The sequence below is a fragment of the Pinus tabuliformis genome, chromosome 1_2 (assembly GCF_031772625.1).
Source record: "Pinus tabuliformis cultivar Carrire ecotype Pingquan chromosome 1_2, CPIR1, whole genome shotgun sequence".
Taxonomy (NCBI): domain Eukaryota; kingdom Viridiplantae; phylum Streptophyta; class Pinopsida; order Pinales; family Pinaceae; genus Pinus; species Pinus tabuliformis.
The window spans coordinates 747,020,491-747,044,036 of NC_142298.1; positions in this window are offsets into that span (position 1 = coordinate 747,020,491).

Below are 23,546 nucleotides of genomic sequence, written 5' to 3' on the forward strand. Positions count from 1 at the left end.
ATCAGTCAGACAACTTCCCTTTCCAAGTCAAGAAGCTTGACACCAGAGGCAATCCAAGGTTTGTCATCTTTTGGAGTCCCATCTTCCATAATTCCATTGAGACCCCTTACACCTACAATGAGTTCATTGACCTATTTGTCCATCCAGCAACCACTTTATTGACAGGAGTTTCCCCTCCTAGGATAAATGGTGATATGAAGAAAATCCTCCAACTCTCCAAGCAGTACAGGATAGGTGATTGGTACCTATATAAGAATCATACATAAATAAGGATTTATGGGTGTGGACTCTGCCCTTTTAAGCTACCAAAGTATGTTCCAATGAGACTCTTTGGATTAGAATATTTCAGGCAAATGATAAATGTAGACCTAGTCCATCTTTGTAATGCCAAGAAGAAATCTCAGCTTAGAATCAAGAACGAGCCAAGCCCTTTTGTCTGCAACACTAGGGAAGGATGGGAAGAAGCAAAAAAAAAATTAGAAGAGCATCTTAAGTTACAAAAGAGTTTTGGGTGGAAACCATGTGATCCTAACAGCTTTATATGTGATAGAAGAATGAAGAACAGATTGTCCCGATATATTCACCATAGGATTCCAGAAATTGAACAATATGCAAATATGGATGAATGGAGGGAGGGAACCCTAGTAGAGCATGATAGTGAATAGGTCAATTTTGAGAAAGTTATGAGAAATCTTGAGAAAACACTTGACTTGGATTCTTTTGGGCAGGTACCATTTAAGTTATCTCAAAGGTCAGGAGTTGATCCCTCCAGTGCTGGAACCTCTCAGCAACCTTCACAGGAAACAAGTACACCAGTCACAGGGACATTAAAGGGCAAGGAATTAGAGACCAGCTTTCAACACACTGAATAGTCTGCAATGTCTAAGCAGCCTGAAACTTCCAGAGAATAGGCTCAAATACAAACTCCTCCCACTTAGACCAATATGGGAGAGCCTCCAGTTCTGTAAACTCCTCTAAATGAGGAAAGAAACAAAAAGAGAGACACGGAAACAAATACCCCTGTCAGTGAACCTTTAGGACATCCTGGAAAAAAGAGACAAAGACTAAATCCCCTATCAGAGGAGGAATTTGCAGAAGAAATTATAGATAGTCAGAGGGAAGAAAGAGTGGAAAGCCAACAAACTTTCCCAGCAAGAGGAACATCCACTAGCTCTCAGAGGCAGGAGCTAGAAAGGCAGAAAAGTGCAGAGATATCTTCTTTCAAGCCACCAAGGACTGATGCCTCAGATATTAAGAAAACATTCACAAAAATAAAAGCCAGGAATGATCCATTGAGGCTGCAGGTTTATAACCAATATTTGAAGATGGCTCCTACAAATCAACAGAGATTGATGTCAGCCTATGACATCAAAGAAGGCAAGATGATAATGAGCTATTTCAAGCCCAAGATGCAACAGCCTAAATCAGTAGCAGTCTAGCAGATTATATCAGAACAAATTTTGAAGTCATGGCGAATAATATTCATCCTTTGGATCAAATTGAGTTGCATAAGCAAATGGGAGAAATGATTTATTCAACCTTGACTGGCAAGGCAATGATGGCCCATAGGTTACAAAATTCTTTGGATAATACTACTACTCAACTACACTTGGAAAAGGCCTCCTCTCAGGCCAAAGATAATAGAATAAAAACCTTAGAAGAAATAATTATTGGATTGGGCCATGATCCCAAAGATGCAAAGGCTATAGAAGCCTTGATCAAAAAGAAAGATGAAGATATTGTTGCCCTAAGGAAGCAACTAAAACTGCCACCTTCAAGGCATCCACAGACTGATGAGGTTATAAAGCAAAAATCTAAAGAAGAGCTAATGGATTTACTCTTAAAGCTCAATGAACGACTAAATGATACTGAACAAGCACTTGAAAAGGCATTGAAGGACAAGCAGGGAGAGTCGACCTCCCAGCCTCCCAATGTAATACCAGTAGTATCAACAACAGTCCCATCAACTCTTGGAGCAGCATTGGCACCAAATATTCCAGCAGTCATAGCAGAGGTAGTTAAAGGTACAACAACAACAGGAACAATAGGAGTAGCACAGGGCAATACTGCTAATTTGAGCACAGAAGAGCTAATAAAATCAATGGAGGACATGAAACTACAAGTTTCAGAACTAAATAAGGTAAAGGAGAAATATGCAAAAATGGAACAAAGCTATAATCTGTCAAAGATAAATGTTGCAGAAAAGACAAGAGAGGTTAAAGTGTTAGAAAACAAAGTGAAATCATTGGAGAAAGATCTTACTTTTGACAAGCCTCTAACAAAAATCAAGAGAATTCTTTGGGCCAACATCACTCAATCCATAAATGATGTTTGGCCATCCATCCAAGTAATTTTTTAGCAGATTGATCTTATGAAGGTAGCCCAAGAAGAAGTCCAAAGAACAAAAGCAGAATTAGGAAAAATGCCTGAGCAAGCCAACAGGCTCATACATTTTTTGAATACTAGAAATAAAGAACAGTTGGAAGAGTTGGGCATTAACGACAGAACAGAAACCATTTTAGAAATCAAAAGGGTATTAACCAAGAAAACTTTGATGCAGAATTTAGAAAGAAGATGTCATGACATGCAGACAGAGATTAATGCTTTTATGGAGAAGTTTGATATTTTGCAAGGTAAAGGGCTACCCAGTCCTTTAGTGATTAATGACAGATTAATGGGGCATAAAGATTATGTGGAGAAATTGAATAAGTATGCAGGCAACCAAACAGGTTCATCAACAAGTGCATCAGGAATAAAAGCATTGCCTACAGGCAGAGTTCTTTATGATAGCCTAAAGAACTTATTCTATGTCGAGCATGAACTAAAGCACTTGTTCCCAATTCAGCCTACATTTTTCAAGTATACAGAAACATATGAAACCCTCAGAAAGCTTCAGAAAACCAAAATACCACAGTCAAAATGGTGGGAAGAAATGCTTGAAATTTTGTATTTTATTCTAGGTAAAAGGTAAATTTTGATTTTTACTACATTCAATAAAGGTAAAGAGGATGAAAAGAGATCAACAGGTAAAGAGTATTAGATGCAGGTAAAGTGTATCAGTAGGAAGGTCAAAACAGAGCAACCAACACATAATTACACCAAGGACAACAAGAGGCCAAATCATAGGGCCTAACTCCAGCACATTCTCGAGAATAGGGACAACAAACCATTCGGTTGCCTTATCTGTCATCTACGAGGTCTTCTGGCCCTATTTTCTTGAAAGATATGATTAGTCATCCCAGTTTATATCTCACTTTGTTATGAGATATTTCATTGTAAATTTTTTTTGTATAAATACTCCCTCAATTGGAGTATTGAGGGTGGATTCTTAGACATTGCTGTAATATTGATTATTTTGGAATAAAGTGTTGTTGGACCAACTTTTGTATGGCTTGCTGGATAAAGAATTGATGCAAAGGACTTTCCACAGATTTCTTGAATCAAACACCGGATCAATAAGTCCTCTATACCTTATGTTTTAAAGTTTTCCTTGTTTATTATATCATCTATGTTTCACATCTGAATGATAAACGAAAAAGAGTAATTCGGAATATGTTTGATTGCACTCTGTTTTCAATCATTATTATTCTCTATGTTTTCTTCTGAATTAGCATAAACAATGAAATCTTAATTGCTCCTGTTTTCTAGTTCGTTCATTTTGATTATTTATTAAAGAATACTTAACTACTCTTTATTAGTAATCATTAAAGTCTCTCTTTAAATAGGCTGAAGGATTCTTAACTACCCTTCACCCAATTTGAGTCCATTTCATCTATCCAAAGTCTTTATTTGTTCCCTGTTTGACCATCTTTCCCTGTGAAACCATCTTTTGTTAAAAAACCAAATCCAGTTAAGCCATCTTCTTCGACTCCATTAGCCCAATGGCATAAACTACTCAGTCTTACCCCTCTGTTATTGAATCTCACCACCCAAACTAAACAAAACTCCTAAATTTCACAACTAGCGTAATATCTTTCAAAACCAAGCTAAATCATAAAAAGAGAGCCCTCTCTAGATACAGATTGGCTAGATTTTGTATCTAAAAGTTGGTTTGTGGTTACCTCGGACCCCTTTTCTCTTCCAACAACTTCAAGGAAAATCTGAGTGATAACATAGTGGCGACTCGACTGGGGATCTGAATAATTTTCTTGTTACTATTGTTTACTTTATAAGCTACAGACAGAGCCTGAAGTTAGCCAGGTATCCTTTGAGCTGCTTTTGCTTTGCAATTTCATAAGTAAATGAATGCTGCTTCAGTCTATCTGCGGTCTAGTTTATGGATTGAACATCTGGTTTCAAATACTTGATCGGTTCTCTTATCAAATAAGTCTTTAAGAAAGTTCAAATCCCATACCTAAAACCTCTTAAACAAACTGTAGAAGTTGTATTGTCCAACCCATTTAGAGAAAAAACCAAAACATACCTAGAAACCTAGCTTCAGAAAGGACTCATTACACCAGAGCTAATCCTGACCCAAATCCACCACCTATGTTTGAAAACCCTAATCTGATCCCTAGGATTCTTAGGAGACAAGAAAGCCAAGAGAGTTCTGCTAGCTCTCGGCCTTTATATAGATCAAGATTCTGTCCTGTGAAGTGGATTTACCTTGAGGACGAATCCTTTGATGAGTATTTTGAAACCTATTTATTTGTAACATTTTCTGATTCTGGGTTAGCCCACACAGTTCATGACCCATTATTTATTGAAGATTTACAACTTGAGGTTGTCACTTCACATCTTAACAGACATTTGCAGAATTCCATACAATCTGAGCTTACCTCTGAAGGAACACCAAACCTTTCTGTGATCACTACAGCCTCTCCAAGCTCATCAATAGCACCTCCAACATCCCAACCTCAAACCACCCCTTCCACCCCTCCATCCACCACTCCAAGACCAACCCTAGCTATTGTTTCAATCCTATCTACTGTAATGGAAAAAAGATATACTCCTTTGGTATTACCTGCCAATCCAAGGGCTATGCCCCAAGACTACCAAAGTAAAATCACTCCTTTTGATGGTTTTGGCACTTACACTGCACAACAACATACCAAAAAGGTGACAGACTACTTTGAGATATATGAAATTGATACAGATGATGTCAGAATGAGAATATTTGTTCAAAGTCTGACTGGAGATGTTAGAACTTGGTTTAGAGCCCTCCTCACAAATAGTGTCAATGATCTACAAGCTCTTTATACAACATTCTTTAACAGATGGGAAAAGAAGAAAGATCCTCTCCATATCTTATCAAAATATGAAAACCTGAAGAGAGGAACACAAGACACTGTGCAAGATTACTGCACTAGGTTCAATAATGTTTACAATGATATCCCTCAAAACCTCAGACCTCCTCCAGATTTGGCATTGATCAGATTCCCTGATGGATTTGATTCTAATATGGCATACCAACTTAGGGAAAGAGCTCCTTAGACTTTAGAAGATATGCAAAGTATAGCTGACAGTGTTGAAGCCAACCTGATATCCAAACGAGCTAAAGCCAGAAGTGAAAGGAGGATACCATTAAAAGAAGAACCCTTTGCCTTTGAACAAAAACTGGATGCTATTATTAAAGGAATGGATAGGTTAGGAGATAGAGTAGAAACTATTGAAAGGAAATCCCCTTGGGATGGTCAACCAAGCAATACTGGGAGAAATCCAAATTTTAGAAAGAACCAAAACCAGAACACTAGAAAAACTGGTCCTGATCAAAACATTAGGCCCCCATTCCAAGAAAAGTATGCTAAAGCCTCAACTTCTGATGAACCAATAGAGGATACTCAAATAAATTTGATGGGAGTCAACAATGAACAACAAGTTTTCTTGACCCAAAATGATCAAGAAGCTCACATTCTTAAACAATTCCAAACTCAGTCAGGTGAATCATTTGACTTTAGCGAGGGATATGATACAACCATTTATGAAGTCCACAAGCAATATAATCTGAGGAGCAGGAGAATTGATTTCCCTAAAACCAATAAACAGAAAGCTACAAAACAACCTAACAAAGGTAAGACCAATACCACCCCTGTACATATTCTTTCCAGAACAGATCCTGATCTAGCTAACCCAATTATTGAAGATGTATCTGATAATCAACCAAATAACTGACAACTCTCCACTTCTATTCCTTTCAAAGGAAATGTGGAAGAACCTCCAGAAGTGGATTTGGAAACAACTTCAGCCCATAACCCTACTCTTGAAAAGGAGAAAAATACAAAGAATACAGAAGATATAGAGAATCCAACTGTCCAAAATACAAGAACTCAGACTGAAAAACCTTTTAATTTGGAGACTAAAGTAGGAAAATTAAAAATAGCTATTCCATTATCTGAATTAACTAGACATGATGTCTACTGAAGCCAAATCAGTAGATCACTCAAAATTTCTGTTAATGAAGATTCAATAAATGTTTTTGATGACCAGCGTGAATTAATCTTTGGCCCTGAAGTGAATGGAAAACTAGTAGATGGAGGAATCCCTCCCTTCAATGTAAGTTTGAACATACATGATAAAATACTTCATAATGCGATGTTTGATTCTGGTGCATCTCATAACTTAATGCCTAAATCTGTAATGGAGAAATTAGACCTAGACATCACCAGGCCATACAAAGACCTTTTTTTTTTATTCAAGTCAGGTCAGATGTTTAGGATTAATCAAAGACTTGTGTATATCACTAGTTCAATATGCTGCCAAAACAATCTTGATGGACATAGTAGTAGCAAATATTCCACCAAAGTACGACATGTTATTGTCCAGATTTTGGGGTGCAAAGTTTCAAGGATCTCTACAATTGGACATGTCTTATGCTACTATTTCAGTTTTCGGTCAACCCAAGAAACTATACAAAAAAATCTTAATGAAATACGTTGTAAGTAGTCAGGAGAAATGTCAAAATTTCCCTATCTACTTAGTACACTTTGATATGGATTCTTTCATTCTTTACAATGTTGAAAGTGACCCCTCAAATGAATTGGAAGTTTTAGCAGCACAACCAAAAGAAATTACAAATGAAAAGTATAGTGCCCAAATCTAGGAAATTTCTGAGAACAATGAAACATCAGATACCCAAGAGAAATCAGAAAAAAATAAAAAACTAGATCTCCCTATTAAACAGGTTCCTGAGACTCCTGACACCAATTATGAACATGAAATTTTTTGGCACTTAGAATTTGATGGTTCAGTTAACAAATTAGGAGCAGGAGCAGGAGTTTGGGTGCACAATCTTGAAAGCAATCATGCTGAAGGCCATGCCTACAGACTAAACTTTAGATGCACCAATAATATGGAAGAATATGAAGTTCTGTTGCTAGGTCTTAAACTGGTCAAAAGATCAGGGGCAATTAGGGTATCTGTCTTAGGAGATTCTGAGTTAATATTTCAACATATCAAAGGACAGTATTCAACAAATAATCCCAGATTGAAGTATTATAGAGATACAGTGATAGAGATTCTCAATACATTTCTCGAAACTAAGCTTGCTAAAATCCCAAGAAAACATAACTTGCAAGCTCATAGTCTAGCAATGTTTGCCAACACCTGCAAATTACCATTCAAACCTAATAATCAGTTCACAGCTGAGATTAGACACAGACCAGCCATACCTGACAATTTTAAGAATCAGCAAGTGTTTGATAGTGATAAGCAGATTAACAATTTCTTAACCTTAGATGAAGAATTTTCTAGCATTAACATAAATGTAGATACAGTTAGTGAGATTGATCAAACAAATAAAATAGAAACAGAAATTTCAGCAGAAAGTGCAATTCAAATGCTTCATCCAACAAAGTTTACCAACCAAGAAATGCAAGATCTTAAAGAAATGGATATTGACGAAATTATTGAAGGAGAATCTGAAGTTATCAATTTAAAAGACAATCATTTGCCTAAGGGATTAACTCCTTTGGAAGATCTCTTTGATTTTAATGATATTCCAAAGAAACCTAAGATGGAGCCCTTAAAAGTAGACATTGAGGACTATAACTTGGGAACTGAAGAAAATACTAAAATGGTAAAGTTATCTAAATCTTTGCCCCCTGACCAAAAACTCAAATATGTTGAACTAATGAGAGAATTCCAGGATGTCTTTGCCTTGAGTTATGAAGTCCTGAAATCTTATGACACCTCTATAATTCAACATACAATACCTTTTAAGGAAAATTAGAAACCATTCAAACAAAAGCTTAGAAGAATTAACCCTATACTATTGCCCTTAATTGAAAAAGAAATCAAACGAATGCATGAAGCAGGGATAATTGCTCCTATCAGATTTTCAGAGTGGGTGTCTAATTTAGTACCTACTAGGAAGAAAACTGGAGAAATCAGATTATGTGTTGATTTAAGAAATGTTAATAAGGTTTCTTTAAAGGAAAAATACCCTTTACCCAAGATGGATCACATTTTACAAAGGTTAGTAGGTGCTTCTAGGATTTCCCTTTTGGATGGGTTCTCGGGCTATAACCAAGTTCTGGTTTATCCTGATGAATAGGAAAAGACTGCTTTTACAACACCATGGGGCACATTCAAATATGTCAAAATGCCATTTGGACTTAAAAATGCAAGAGCAACCTTCCAAAGAGCAATGGACATAGAATTTGCAAAAGAAATCCATGATTTTCTGGTTATATATCTAGATGACTTGACTGTTTTTTCTAAATCAGATCAACAACGTCTAGATCATCTGAGACAAGTATTCTTGAAATGTAGAAAATATGGTAATTTTTTGAATCCTAAGAAGTCCTTGTTTGGTCTAGAGGAAGGCAAACTTTTAGGCCATATCATCTCCAAAGCTGGCATCAGAATTGACCCTGCTAGAATAGAAGCTATTCTGCAAATACCCCACCCTAGAAATGTCAAAGAGCTTCAAGATTTCTTAGGAAAGATTAATTTATTTAGAGAATTCATATCTAATTTGGTTGAATTAATTATATTTCTTAATAATATGTTAAAAAAGGATTCAAGTATCAAATGGACAGTTGAAGCCAAACAAGCCTTTGAAGAAATTAAAATGGCTTTGACAAGAACACCAGTCCTTACAAGTCCATAGTTTGATAGAGACTTCATAATATTTTCATTTGAATCATAACACGCCATAGCAGCTATTTTACTACAAAAGGATAATCAAGGATGTGAGAAACCCATAGCCTTTTTTAGTAAAGCACTTAGGGATGCACCACTAAAATACAAAATCATGGAAAAACAAGCTTTTGCACTTGTAAAAGCTATTAAAGACTTCAGAGTCTACATATTGTACTCCCATGTAATAGCCTATGTACCAAATGTTGTTGTCAAAGACATCTTAACCCAGGATGGAATTGAGGGAAAAAGAGGTAAATGGATTGCTACTATATTAGAGTATGATATTGAAATAAAACCTACAAAGCTTATAAAAGGACAGGGATTGGCCAAGCTCATGACTAAAACAAATTGTCAAGCCCTAGACATTAATGAACTGGATAATGAACAGGAGATGGCGACTCCACAAATCAGCCAGGCCTTCTTAGATTCACCTTGGTATGCTGATATAATTTATGTATTATTAAACCTGCAGGCTCCTCCAGGGTTATCCAGAACAAAGAAAAGGTTTTTAAAAATGAAAGCTTCAAATTTTTGTATTTTAGATAATGCTCTTTTTTGGAAAAATCATGAAGGAATTCTATTGAATTGTTTATTAAAAGAAGAAGCTAACAAGGTTCTCCAAGAATTTCATGCAGGAGACTGTGGTGGACACCTTTACTGGAAATCAACTGCAGACAAGATCCTAAGGGCTGGATTTTATTGGCCAACCTTGTTCACTGATGTAAAGAAATTTTTCACTGCTTGCCATAAATGTCAAATTTTTGAAGGCAAGAGAAAACTATTACCTTTACCCCTGAGACCAATTTCCACTAAAAAACCCTTCCAACAATGGGGCCTGGACTTCATTGGAGAAATCCATCCTCCCTCTTCTGGCCAACATAAATGGATTCTCACTGCCACAGATTATTTCACCAAATGGATAGAAGCCATTCCTTCTAGACAAGCCAATGACACAGTGATTATAGGATTCCTAGAAACCAACATATTGTCCAGATTTGGCTATCCTGAGAAAATCATAACTGATAATGCTGCTGCCTTCAAATCCAAGAAAATGATAAGTTTCTGTAATAAGTACCATATCACTTTAGGCCATTCCACAGCTTATTACCCTCAAGGTAATGGTCTAGCTGAGTCTTCCAACAAAATCCTAATTAATATTATTAAGAAATTATTGGAGGAGAACAAGAAAAATTGGCACAAGAAACTTACTAATGCACTATGGGTAGACAGACTCACCACCAAGAAATCTATTGGAACTAGTCCTTATGAGTTAGTCTATGGCATGGAGGCTGTACTTCCTTCATCTTTAGGAGTTCCTGTAATGAAATTACTTTAAGAAGCTCAGGTGGAATCTAATGATATTTAAAGGAGGATAAACCAGACCATCCATCTACAACAGACCAGAGAGGAAGTATATCAGAGGTTCCAAGTGTTACAAGAGAAGCTTAAGAAAATATTTGATAAAAGAACCAAGGCAGAAGATTTCTACCTTGGAGACAAAGTTTTAAGATGGGATTCTAGGAGATAGGATAAGGGAAAACATGGGAAGTTTGACTTCCTATGGAAAGGACCTTTTATTATCCATGCCTTACAAGGAAACAATACTTACTATTTCAAAAACTTGGATGGCACAAAAACAGAAGAAGGGCCAATTAATGGTCGGATGCTGAAACATTACTATGATCCTACTTTTTAATGTATTCTGATTTTAACATGTATATACTATATCCTTAGTAATGTCACAGTTTGGATTGGATAGTAACTTGTTGGAGTTGAAGCCCAAAGAGAAGGCCCTAAGCTTCAGAAGTTTTACTGTCATACAGATAATAAAGCAACAAGCAGAAGAAGATTTCAGAGCACAGTCAAAGTCATTCAGAGGCCATCTGACCTATTGTTCTTGACTTTCCACCAGGAAAAGCCATCCCCAAGTGGAGCCAGTGTTATGCTCCTATACCAATAGGTGTCATATTTCATGATTGACTTGATGAGCTGTGAATATGTTCATACCTTTCCTTGTTGCAAAGGTTTTCCATATTGTTAAAAAATCAAAAAATTTAAAAAATGTAAAGAGGGTATACCCTAAAAGAAAAATCAAAGGGTGAAAAGAATGAAATGGTCAAAAAAGTGAAAGAAAATGAACCCCACCAAAAGAAAGACCAAGGAAAGTGTGCAAGTCTAAATGCCACTACTTTTTACTCTTATGTAATAAACAAATTGTGTGCAACTTGTAACTTATGCCACAATTGATGAACAGTCAAACAGTTTAAACTTGACTAGTTCATATTTTCAATTTTATGTTTTAGAGATAGAGAATAAAATCTGACCAAACTGTTTAATCTTGGCAGATAAGTAGATAGGTAGAGTGAATAAAAGGAGCTTAACAGTTTAATCTGAGCCATTGGATGTAATAAGGTTAGACTTAGATAGATTTCTATATGTAAAAGAAAAAGTGTGACAAGGGTTTGCTAGTCCAAGTGCACCCTAATAAAGAAGAAAAATGTCAGGCTAAAGTAGGTAGGGTAGGTATATGATGTTGCAAAATTAATTGTGATGGATAATGTCTCTAAATGTGTTAATTTTCACTTTTATCACAAGTGCAAGGCAGACATTACACTTGATGCAGTTCAAGCAAGACAAGGTTAAATAATTAACTTCCCTTCTCATTTTTCCCTAAAGATTTCACTAATTCCCCCTAAAGTACTAAGGTCTTTGAAAATTAGAGGGGCTTAGAGCATTTCTCTGACTTCTGCACGGACCGGACCCTCGGCCCAATAATCTAAAAGCCTAAGTACTTAAAAATTATCATTCATTCACTTTCATAAGTCTTTTCCTAAGTAAAATCCTATTTTACTTAAGAAAAATACACAACATTACATAAAATCCCCTCTTTATTTAAACCTAAGTTAAATATACACTTTTAATGTTTTACTTGGCGCTTTATTACATTTTCTCATATTAATTTCTAACACTTATTATATAAATCCCACCTTATTTTACATTTTCCCGTATTATTTAATTATATATTAAAACCCCCAAATTATTATATACCCCGCACCGGTTAATTATAACCATAAACACAGTTAAAAAAGGGATTAATGGATTAATCTAAGATTCATTAATAACCTAATCTCCCTGCTCCGCAAAATGGGATTAATCAACCCTCTTGGTTAATTAAGAACCTCCCTGCCCTTCATAATCACCCCTATATGATTTATTAACTTGTTAATTAAATCGGGTCCGCCGCAGTTAAAGTTCTGTCGTAACCCGCTCCCCGTCCATCGTTTGATCCCGTCCCCATCATCCAACGGTCGTTATCAATATCGCGCCCCGCTTGGTGACCGTGCGTTAACGCGTGATCACTAGGTGGTTTTCCTCCCATACCTCTGCCTTGCGTCATGCAACCAGTGGAATCGTTGTCCCTCGATCGAATACCGCCCGATCCTAAAAGCGGTGCGATCACATACTGCTTACCACCCTCCACATACGGCAAAGTGTCATGTCATGCTGACGTCATCCCACCGAATAACAATAAACCCCCTCCAACCTTGATTTTGTGAATAAAACTGACGAAATGTCGTTTTCATTGTTTCATACGACAAACTGTGTTCCCATGAAAAGCAATGTCCAAGTCAACCGTTAAAGCTTTTCAACCGCCACCTAGTCAGAAAATTTGCAGTGACACAGTCTGGAACCTGTTATCCATCCTGCCATTGCACTGTTCACTTCCCCAATACAGGTATTTACCCATTTCCACCGAAACCCTGCAAGTTTTGGTTTCACACTAAATATTCCATAGAAAAAGACCAATTTCACTATAAATTCAATCTTTGTTTCATTATATAGGTTCCCAAACCTGTTGTTTTGACTATTTTTCATAGAAAACCCAAATTCCATTTCTGAATCCACAAGAACCAGAGATGGAAACCCCTATAGCTCTGAATGTCGTACCCATGAACACTCCTCACAAAGATTTAGATTATCTGCCTCTGGCCGATAAAGATTTTCAGATACAAGACTTATCTGGTAATGAAAACCACCTTAAGATCTTTTGCCAGGCCAGAGATAGTTATCTGAATGGCTCTGACATCTTAGGACTGTGGGAATCCAACCTTCCCATGTACTTCCTCCCTTCAGTCCATGTGTTCCCAGATATAATTCATCACTGCTGTGCCAATTATGACCCTAACCAAAGAGCAGTCATGTCCCCAAGTCAAACAGTCCTTTTTCCCATAACTGCTTAGTCCATCAATGAAATGCTGCAATTCCACTCTAGTCAAGCTCTCACTCCCATTTCTATGGGATACTTACTTGAGAAATCTTCCCAATTGTCTCAATCAGAACTGACTCGCATCTGTCAGATGTTCATGGACCCTAAACATCAGCCTAAAGGCCCACCTCCTTATCTGCAGGCTTTCTTTACAGATACAGGAAAACTTATTGTTGATATGATAGCCTCAATCATGGGATTCAACTCTGGAGAGTATGTTGATGATGTAACCTTAGTGTTGTTGTCAATTTTTACTCCTGGACAGCTCCCTGTTGTTAAATATGATTATGCCTCCTATATTGCCAACAAAATTCATGACAAATTACTAAGACTGGACAATGAAGGAGTCTTCAAATACACTACTTTCATCTATCATCTTATGTTGTATTATCAGTGAGACAACTTCCCTTTCCAAGTCAAGACGCTTGACACTAGAGGCAATCCAAGGTCTGTCATATTTTGGAGTCTCATCTTCCATAATTCCATTGAGACCCCTTACACCTACAATGAGTTCATTGACCGATTTGTCCATCCAGCGACCACTTTATTGACAGGAGTTTCCCCTCCTAGGATAAATGGTGATATGAAGAAAATCCTCCAGCTCTCCAAGTAGTACAGGATAGGTGATTGGTACCTATATAAGAATCATACAGAAATCAGGATTTATGGGTGTGAACTCTGCCCTTTTAAGCTACCAAAGTATGTTCCAATGAGACTCTTTGCATTGGAATATTTCAGGCAAATGATAAATGCAGATCTAGTCCATTTTTGTAATGCCAAGAAGAAAGCTCAGCTTAGAATCAAGAACCAACTAGGCCCTTTTGTCTGCAACACTAGGGAAGCATGGAAAGAAGCAAAAATTTTTTTAGAAGAGCATCTTAAGTTACAAAAGAGTTTTGGGTGGAAACCATATGATCTTAACAGATTTATATGTGATAGAAGAATGAAGAACAGATTGTCCCCATATATTCACCATAGGATTCCAGAAATTGAACAATATGCAAATATGAATGAATGGAGGGAAGGAACCCTAGTAGAGAATGATAGTGAACAGGTCAATTTTGAGAAAGTTATGAGAAATCTTGAGAAAACACTTGACTTGGATTCTTTTGGGCAGGTACCATTTAAGTTATCTCAAAGATTAGGAGTTGGTCCCTCCAGTGCTGGAACCTCTCAGCAACCTTCATGGGAAACAAGTACACTAGTCACAGGGACATTAAAGGGCAAGGAATTAGAGATCAGCTTTCAACACACTGAACAACCTGCAATATACAAGTAGCCTGAAACTTCCAGAGAACAGGCTCAAATATAGACTCCTCCCACTCAGACCAATATGGGAGAGCCTCCAGTTCTGCAAACTCCTCTAAATGAGGAAAGAAACAAAAAGAGAGACAGGGAAACAAATACCCCTGCCAGTGAACCTTCAGGACATCCTGGAAAAAAGAGACAAAGACTAAATCCCCTATCAGAGGAGGAATTTGCAGAAGAAATTACAGATAGTCAGAGGGAAGAAAGAGTGGAAAGCCAGCAAACTTTCCCAGCAAGAGGAAAATCCACTAGCTCTCAGAGGCAGAAGCTAGAAAGGTAGAAAAGTGCAGAGATATCTTCTTTCAAGCCACCAGGGACTGATGCCTTAGATATTAAGAAAATATTCACAGAAATAAAAGCCAGGAATGATCCATTAAGGCTTCAAGTTTATAACCAATATTTGAAGATGGCTTGTACAAATCAACAGAGATTGATGTCAGCTTATGACATCAAGGAAGGCAAGATGATAATGAGCTATTTCAAGCCCAAGGTGTAATAGCCTAAATCAGCAGCAGATTATCTTAGAACAAATTTGAAGTCATGGCAAAGGATATTCATCCTTGGATCAAATTGAGTTGCATAAGCAAACAGGAGAAATGATTTATTCAACCTTGACTGGCAAGGCAATGATGGCCCACAGGCTACAAAATTCTTTGGATAATACTACTGCTCAACTACACTTGGAAAAGGCCTCCTCTCAGGCCAAAGATAATAGAATAAAAACCTTAGAAGAAATAACTATTGGATTGGGCCATGATCCCAAGGATGCAAAGGCTACAGAAGCCTTGATCAAAAAGAAAGATGAAGATATTGTTGCCCTAAGGGAGCAACTAAAACTGCCACCTTTAAGGCATCCATAGACTGATGAGGTTATAAAGCAAAAATATGAAGAAGAGCTAATGGATTTACTCTTAAAGCTCAATGAACAACTAAATGATATTGAACAAGCACTTGAAAAGGCATTGAAGGACAAGCAGGGAGAGTCGACCTCCCAGCCTCCCAATGTAATACCAGTAGTATCAACAGCAGTCCCATCAACTCTTGGAGCAGCATTGGCACCAAATATTCCAGCAGTCACAGCAGAGGCAGTTACAGGTACAACAACAATAGGAACAGCAGGAGTAGCACAGGGCAGTACTGCTAATTTGAGCACAAAAGAGCTAATAAAATCAATGGAGGACCTGAAACTACAAGTTTCAGAACTAAATAAGGTAAAGGAGCAATATGCCAAAATGGAACAAAGCTATGATCTCTCAAAGATAAATGTTGCAGAAAAGACAAGAGAGATTAAAGTGTTAGAAAACAAAGTGAAATCATTGGAGAAAGATCTTACTTTTGACAAGCCTCTAACAGAAATCAAGAGAATTCTTTGGGCCAACATCACTCAATCCATAAATGATGTTTGGCCATCCATCCAAGTAATTTTTGAGTAGATTGATCTTGTGAAGGCAGCCCAAGAAAAAGTCCAAAGAACAAAAGTAGAATTAGGAAAAATGCCTGAGGAAGCTAATAGGCTCATACATTTTTTGAATACTAGAAATAAAGAACAGCTGGAAGAGTTGGGCATTAACGACAGAACAGAAACCATTTTAGAAATCAAAAGGGTATTAACCAAGAAAACTTTGATGCAGAATTTAGAAAGAAGATGTCATGACATGCAAGCAGAGATTAATGCTTGTATGGAGAAGTTTGATATTTTGCAGGGTAAAGGGCTACCCAGTCCTTTAGTGATTAATGACATATTAATGAGGCATAAAGATTATGTGGAGAAATTGAATAAGTATGCAGGCAACCAAGTAGGTTCATCAACAAGTGCATTAGGAATAAAAGCATTGCCTACAGGCAAAGTTCTCTATGACAGCCTAGAGAACTTATTCTATGTCGAGCATGAACTAAAGCACTTGTTCCCAATCTAGCCTACATTTTTCAGGTATACAGAAACATATGAAATCCTCAAAAAGCTCCAGAAAACCAGAATACCACAACCAAAATGGTGGGAAGAAATGCTTGAAATTTTGTAATTTATTTTAGGTAAAAGGTAAATTTTCATTTTTACTACAGTCAATGAAGGTAAAGAGGATGAAAAGAGATCAACAGGTAAAGAGTATCAGATGTAGGTAAAGTGTATCAGTAGGAAGGTCAAAACAGAGCAACCAGCACATAATTACACCAAGGACAACAAGAGGATAAATCATAGGGCCTAACTCTAGCACATTCTCGAGAATAGGGACAACAAACCATTCGGTTGCCTTATCTGTCATCTACGAGGTCTTTTGTCCCTATTTTCTTGAAAGATATGATTGGTCATCCCAATTTATATCTCACTTTGTTATGAGATATTTCATTGTAATTTTTTTTTGTATAAATACTCCCTCAATTGGAGTATCGAGGGTGGATTCTTAGACATTGCTGTAATATTGATTATTTTGGAATAAAGTGTTGTTGGACCAACTTTTGTATGGCTTGCTGGATAAAGAATTGATGCAAAGGACTTTCCATAGATTTCTTGAATCAAACACCGGATCAATAAGTCCTCTATACCTTATGTTTTAAAGTTTTCCTTGTTTATTATATCATCTATGTTTCACATCTGAATGATAAACGAAAAAGAGTAATTCGGAATATGCTTGATTACACTTTGTTTTCAATCGTTATTGTTCTCTATGTTTTCTTCTGAATTAGGATAAACAGTGAAATCTTAATTGCTCTTATTTTCTACTTCGTTCATTTTGATTATTTATTAAAGAATACTTAACTGTTCTTTATTAGTAATCATTCAAGTCCCTCTTTAAATAGGCTGAAGGATTCTTAACTGCCCTTCACCCAATTTGAGTCCATTTCATCTATCCTAAGTCTTTATTTGTTCCCTGTTTGACCATCTTTCCCTGTGAAACCATCTTTTGTTAAGAAACCAAATCCAGTTAAGCCAACTTCTTTGACTCCATTAGCCCAATGGCATAAACTACTCAGTCTTACCCCTCTGCTATTGAATCTCACCACCCAAACTCAAACAAAACTCCTAAATTTCACAACTAGCCTAATATCTTTCAAAACCAAGCTAAATCATAAAGAGAGAGCCCTCTCTGGATACAAATTGGCTAGTTTCTGTATCTAAAAGTTGGTTTTTGGTTACCTCGGACCCCTTTCCTCTTCCAACAACTTCAAGGAAAATCTGAGTGATAACACCACCTCTAGACGTCTTTTATAGCCCTCTTCACAAATCCATTGTAAAAAGACAGAGGAAGAGGAGGAGAACCGAAACTCCTTCAAAACATGAATTTATGGATGTCCTATGGAATGACACAGAAATAGATCCGATTGAACATTTGACTCGGCTATCTCAATTTGTCAGAGCCTATGCTACATCAAAAATCGACAAAGAAACCGAAGTCTCTATTTTGATTAAAGAAAAGGACGACCAGATCACACTATTACTGCGACAATTAGATGAAGAAAGAGCCATCGTGAACCATCAAGCAGAGGAGCAGCTGCATAAGCTAAAACAGGATATGGAATTACTAAAAATAAGTCAAGAAAATGACTTATCTGCTAAAAAAAAACAAATCCAGGAGCTAACGAGTGACCTAGCAAAGTATAAGGATATTCCTACTACAAAGGAATTTATTAATGAGGCTTTAACACTGAATACTTTACTAACAAAGCAAAAACAACTCTTCCTCCAACATATATCAAATATCATTCCACCTCTGAATACTAGTGAACAATTAACAAACATCATTATTGATCAAAGAATTGAGTTCAATGAACTCAATTCTAAGATCTCTGATTATATTGAGTGGCAGGATTCAGATGAAGGGAAAAGTTCAAGTCTCCCGAAGATCAATGAAAGACATAAGGATATTCTATTCACTGATTGGGACTCACAGGTGAAACAAGCCGAACTAGCAATAGCCAGAGCATTGAGTATTTCAAAAAGCATTATCAAAACAATAAATCACATGTTGCACACATCCAACCTCATAAAGGAGAGTGATCCAAAAACACTTCCTGATCTTAAAGCATTAGATGAGAATTGGAAGAATAAGAGTTAGCTACATAAGGAAACAATTGAGGGGCTATCAAAAATTGACTGGGAAGCAGTATGGCAACTTTTGGTCAAACCACACAGTCAGATCATGACCTTGAATTGCTCCATGGATTCAGTAAAGACAATGTTGCCACCTTTAAATGATGCTATATTTGCACAGTAGTTGAGAACATAATTTGGGATGCCACCACAAGTTAGGCCAATGTCCGACATTTGTGAGCTGAGAGGCAAAGCTGGCAGCGGTGATTAATCAATGAAGACCTAAGTCATTTTTGGGCAATTTTATTTTTGGAAAGTTGGATACTAGGAATGAGAAAGGTTTTTTGAAACCTTCTCATAGATATTTTGTATAATTTATTTTTAGTTAATTAAGAATAATATTTAAACCCTTCTCATGCATTTAAAAAAGGGTCCAGAATTTTATTAAGAACATTTACAAAGAATTCGCTATCGTAAGTTTGTAGATGCCTTGATGGAATCATGGAACATGGTCTTTTCAATCAAATATCTTTTTGTTGATCACTGTTGATGCACTATTGTATTCTTTGGGATACTTAATCGTAGAAGATTGATTATGGTCTATTGTCACTAGTCAAATGAGCAAAATGGTACACATTTTGTACTATTATCATGTTTGTTAAATCTTTTTTCTAGTATTAGTGATAAGTTTATCTTTCATGAATTATGTATGAAATCTATCATCTCTATTTGAAGTATCAGTTGCACTATTGTACGATATCATAATAGAGAATGGTTTGTTTTATATGTGATCATTAGAATATGCGATATGTTTTTCACAATTCTTTTGCTTAACTATTTTCTCAAAGGAATTATTTTACAATATATTAACTCTATATAGTCTGCGATTGATCTATATCATCATAGATTACATAGACATCTTTTTATATCGCATAAAACCAGCAATACCCCGGGTTAGATTAAAATATATTTAATTCAAAGTTTTGCATCTTAGAATAAAGTTGTGTTAATTTCTAGTTATTCTTTTGCGAATCATCAAAAAAAATCCCACGAATCATATAAACCCAAAAGATTGGGAAACGGGTCCCATCATGTCCAGTCAAAGCGACTATCCCAAATGGAAAAGGAGTTGCTCTAAGGTCCAAACCGGGTGGTTATCCCCCTTGTTGTTGCCACAGATTTCTGAGGCCTCAACATTTTTGGTGCTAGAAGGAGGGCCCCGACTATGAATGGCATATAAATCTAAATCTCAAACTCGAAGCCTTCACAAGAGTCAATCCCCCTCAAAAAATCCTACAGCTTCTCGATCACGTTCTAAGTCACCCACTCAGAAGTCAGAAGTTGTAGAAACTTCCCCCTCATCTCCTGAAGTATCTCGACACTTACCTTCTTCAGAATATACTCCAGAATCTCCTGAAGTTCAGTCCTTAGTTCATAAACTAGAACGAATATCTATTTCTACTGAGAAGCCTAATAAACCTGAAGCTTCTGAAGAAAGTATTACTTCTCTATTCAGAGAAACTGGTATCCTAACGCGATCAAAAAGTGATAAACTTAGAATACCTCCCTTTGAGTTTCCAATACATTCATCGCATAAGAAAGTTCCTGTGTCTAGATCTAAGTCAGATAGTCACAAAAAATTCCCCTCCATTTAGTCCCTCATTCACTACACCTCCGTTCAAATCCTCTCATCTTTCCATTTCTTCTAATCAAACAATTAGTGCTACCACAAGTAGTACTAGTCCAGTTGTAAATTTTACATCCATACCCACTACTTCTGGATCTGCTTCTATATCTTCTCAAATCCTAACTCAAGTTATGGCTAATCATCCTTGGACTAATCTTGGCGCCATGTTGTTTGCAAACCCACATCATCTTCCTGATCATCCAAGGAAATGGTTACCCAAATACAAATCTAGATGATGGTCTTCCTGTTGAAGAACACATCAACAATTTTATGTTGGCCATGAATTTAAATGGGGTTGCTCATGAAGATATTATAGTAAGATTGTTTCCATATACGCTTAAAGGATCTGCGGGATCCTGGTACTTTTCACTTCCAGCAGGAACTATAACAGACTGGGTAACTTTTGAACAACTGTTTCTTGCAAAATTTGGAGATGATAGAACTGTGGCATCTTTAATCAATGCTCTCTCTAACCTAAAAACAAATTTAGGTGAAAGGATCAAAGATTTCAACTCCAGATTTAACAAGTTATTAAACAAAATCCCAATTGCTTCTAAACCTATTGTTGATGTACAAATAGAGTGGTACATTTATGCTTTACCTTCTAATATAGCCATTTTTGTAGATAGAGCCAGTAAGGCTACTCTCTCAGAAAACATGAAAGAAGCCCTGTCTGTAGAAAAGAGAATTTTAGCCTTAGAAAAACAATCTGAGATGGAAGATAAGAAATCTAAAAAAGTGACTTTTAGCCAAGAATCAAAGAAGAAAACCCCAAAGGATCCATTCAATCTTGAAGGTCTTCAAAAAGTCTTGAAAACTATGTCAAATGATATGATTGAAATAAAGAAACAAGTAGCTGAATCATCAGTTCCTAAGAAAGCATATCACCCATACAATAGAAGTCCTACTTCGCCATCTTAGCCTCCAAATGTGATTTCAAGTGCCGAATTAGATCAAGATGTTGAAGACGCCTCAACAACTAAAGAAGAACCAGAGCCCGAAGAAGAAGTCAAATTAAATGGGTTATGGGAATTTATTCTCCCCACCGAAGAAGAAAGAGAGGCTATGCCCGCATCTACAAGGAGCAAAACATCTGCTGACTCAACTGTACCAATTCAGAAACAGAAATCTCCTCCCACAAAGGAGAAAGCAGTGAATAAAAAATCTAAAACTATTCAAACTAATCCTATTCCCCTAGATACTTCTAAAACTTTGATAGTTTCAGATACAGTGGAATATAATATAGTTGAAGACATGAAAAATACTAAAGAAAACATTTCATTATATGAAATGACCAAACTCAAACAACAGCAGAAAATCTTACTGAGAGAACTCAAGGCAGTTCCTGTAGATCCCATACCACCATCGGTTATAGCCCAAGCTGACAAAGATATGGGAAAACCCCCATCACCTTCAAACAAGGTAAAACCAAATGATCTTGTGTTGATTGGTGATAGATCTAAGTCTCACACTCCTCCTTTCCTTTTGACTTATGAAATTTTTAATAAAAATGTTCATAATTGTCTCATCGATTCAGGAGCTTCTTCGAATATCATGCCAAGATCTGTGTGCGCGAGACTTAATGTTACCCCTCAAAAGTCTGTTGTACATATAGTCCAATTAGATAGAACAAAATTCAAGGTTGTTGGAGAAATGTTATCAGTATCAATTAGATTATCATCCAACCCAAAGGTGTTGCAAGTGATTGATGTCTTGGTGGAAGACATCCTTGAATTTTATGGTCTTATTTTAAGCAGGGATTGGTCTAAGAAACTACATGGATATTTCGCAACCGATTGGTCACACATGTGGTTACCATATAATGGTAAACCAAATCAAATTAGAGTTGATTGCGAAAAATTTATGAAACATACAGTCACTGAATTAGAAGGACCAAACGAGCCTGTGATTTTTACTAATAATATTATTGGAAATTATTCTGCTGAATCATTCCTTGGCTCATTCAATGCCCAAATCTCACCTTTCCCAGAAAATACTGTTACTTCTTAGGTTGAAATTTTTTCTCAATCAGACACTTCTAAATGTATTAATCTTAGTAATAAAACTTTAGATCATTCTTTGTTCTAGACTCTATACTTTGATGGTTCAAAATCAGATGATGGTGTAGGAGCAGGTTGCATTTTAATCAATCCACAAGGAGAGAAAAAAATGCTAGCTTGCAGACTCGAATTTCAATGCACGAATAATACTACCAAATATGAAGCATTGATTCAAGGCCTGTATAAAGCCATTGGATTAAAAGTTAAATATTTGCAGGTATATGGGGACTCTAAAATAATTGTTAAGCAAGTCAGGAACACAATCCATTGTATTTCTGGACACCTGAAACATTATCAAGCATTAGCTCAGAACCTCACTTCTCATTTCACTACATTTAATATTTCAACAATCCCTAGGTTACAAAATGCAAGTGCTGATTTACTTGCCATTGTAGCATCTAAATTGATATAGTCAGAAGAATTTAGTCAGATATATTTTCGATTGAGTTGATTTTTAGGCCTTCCATTCCCGATAACATAACAAATAGGAGAGTGTTTAATGATGATACAGATATAATTGAATTTCTTTCATCAGATGGATCTTATGAAGGTCAAATCATAGATGAACATGAACATGACCTACAGATTGAAAATAAATAGGATGCAAATCCAATTCCCAAATCTGTAGTCAAGATGGAAGATCTCTATGATTTAAAAGATAGGTTTAAAAGCACTACCAATTCAAAAACATAGAATTCTACTCTAAGTTTTGAGTTGATTAATCTTGGTACACCTAATAAACCTCAAAATGTAAACCTAGGTTTGGGCTTAACACCCGATGAAAGGATGTCATTCATTAAATTGCTAAGAAAATATAAAAGTGTCTTTTCCTGGGATTATTCAAATCTCAAAACATATGATACTTCTATAATGCAACATACTATACCCATGATTTCAAATGACAAGCTTGTCCAATAGAAGCTTAGGAAGATCCACCCAAACTTAGAAAGTCAAATTAAGTCTGAACTCAATAAAATGCTTAAAGCCAAAATCATTTTCCCTGTTAGACATTCAAAATGGGTGTCAAACATGGTTCCTGTGAGGAAAAAGAATGGAGACATTAGGATTTGCATAGATTTTAGAAATTTGAATAAAGCTTGCCAAAAAGATAATTTT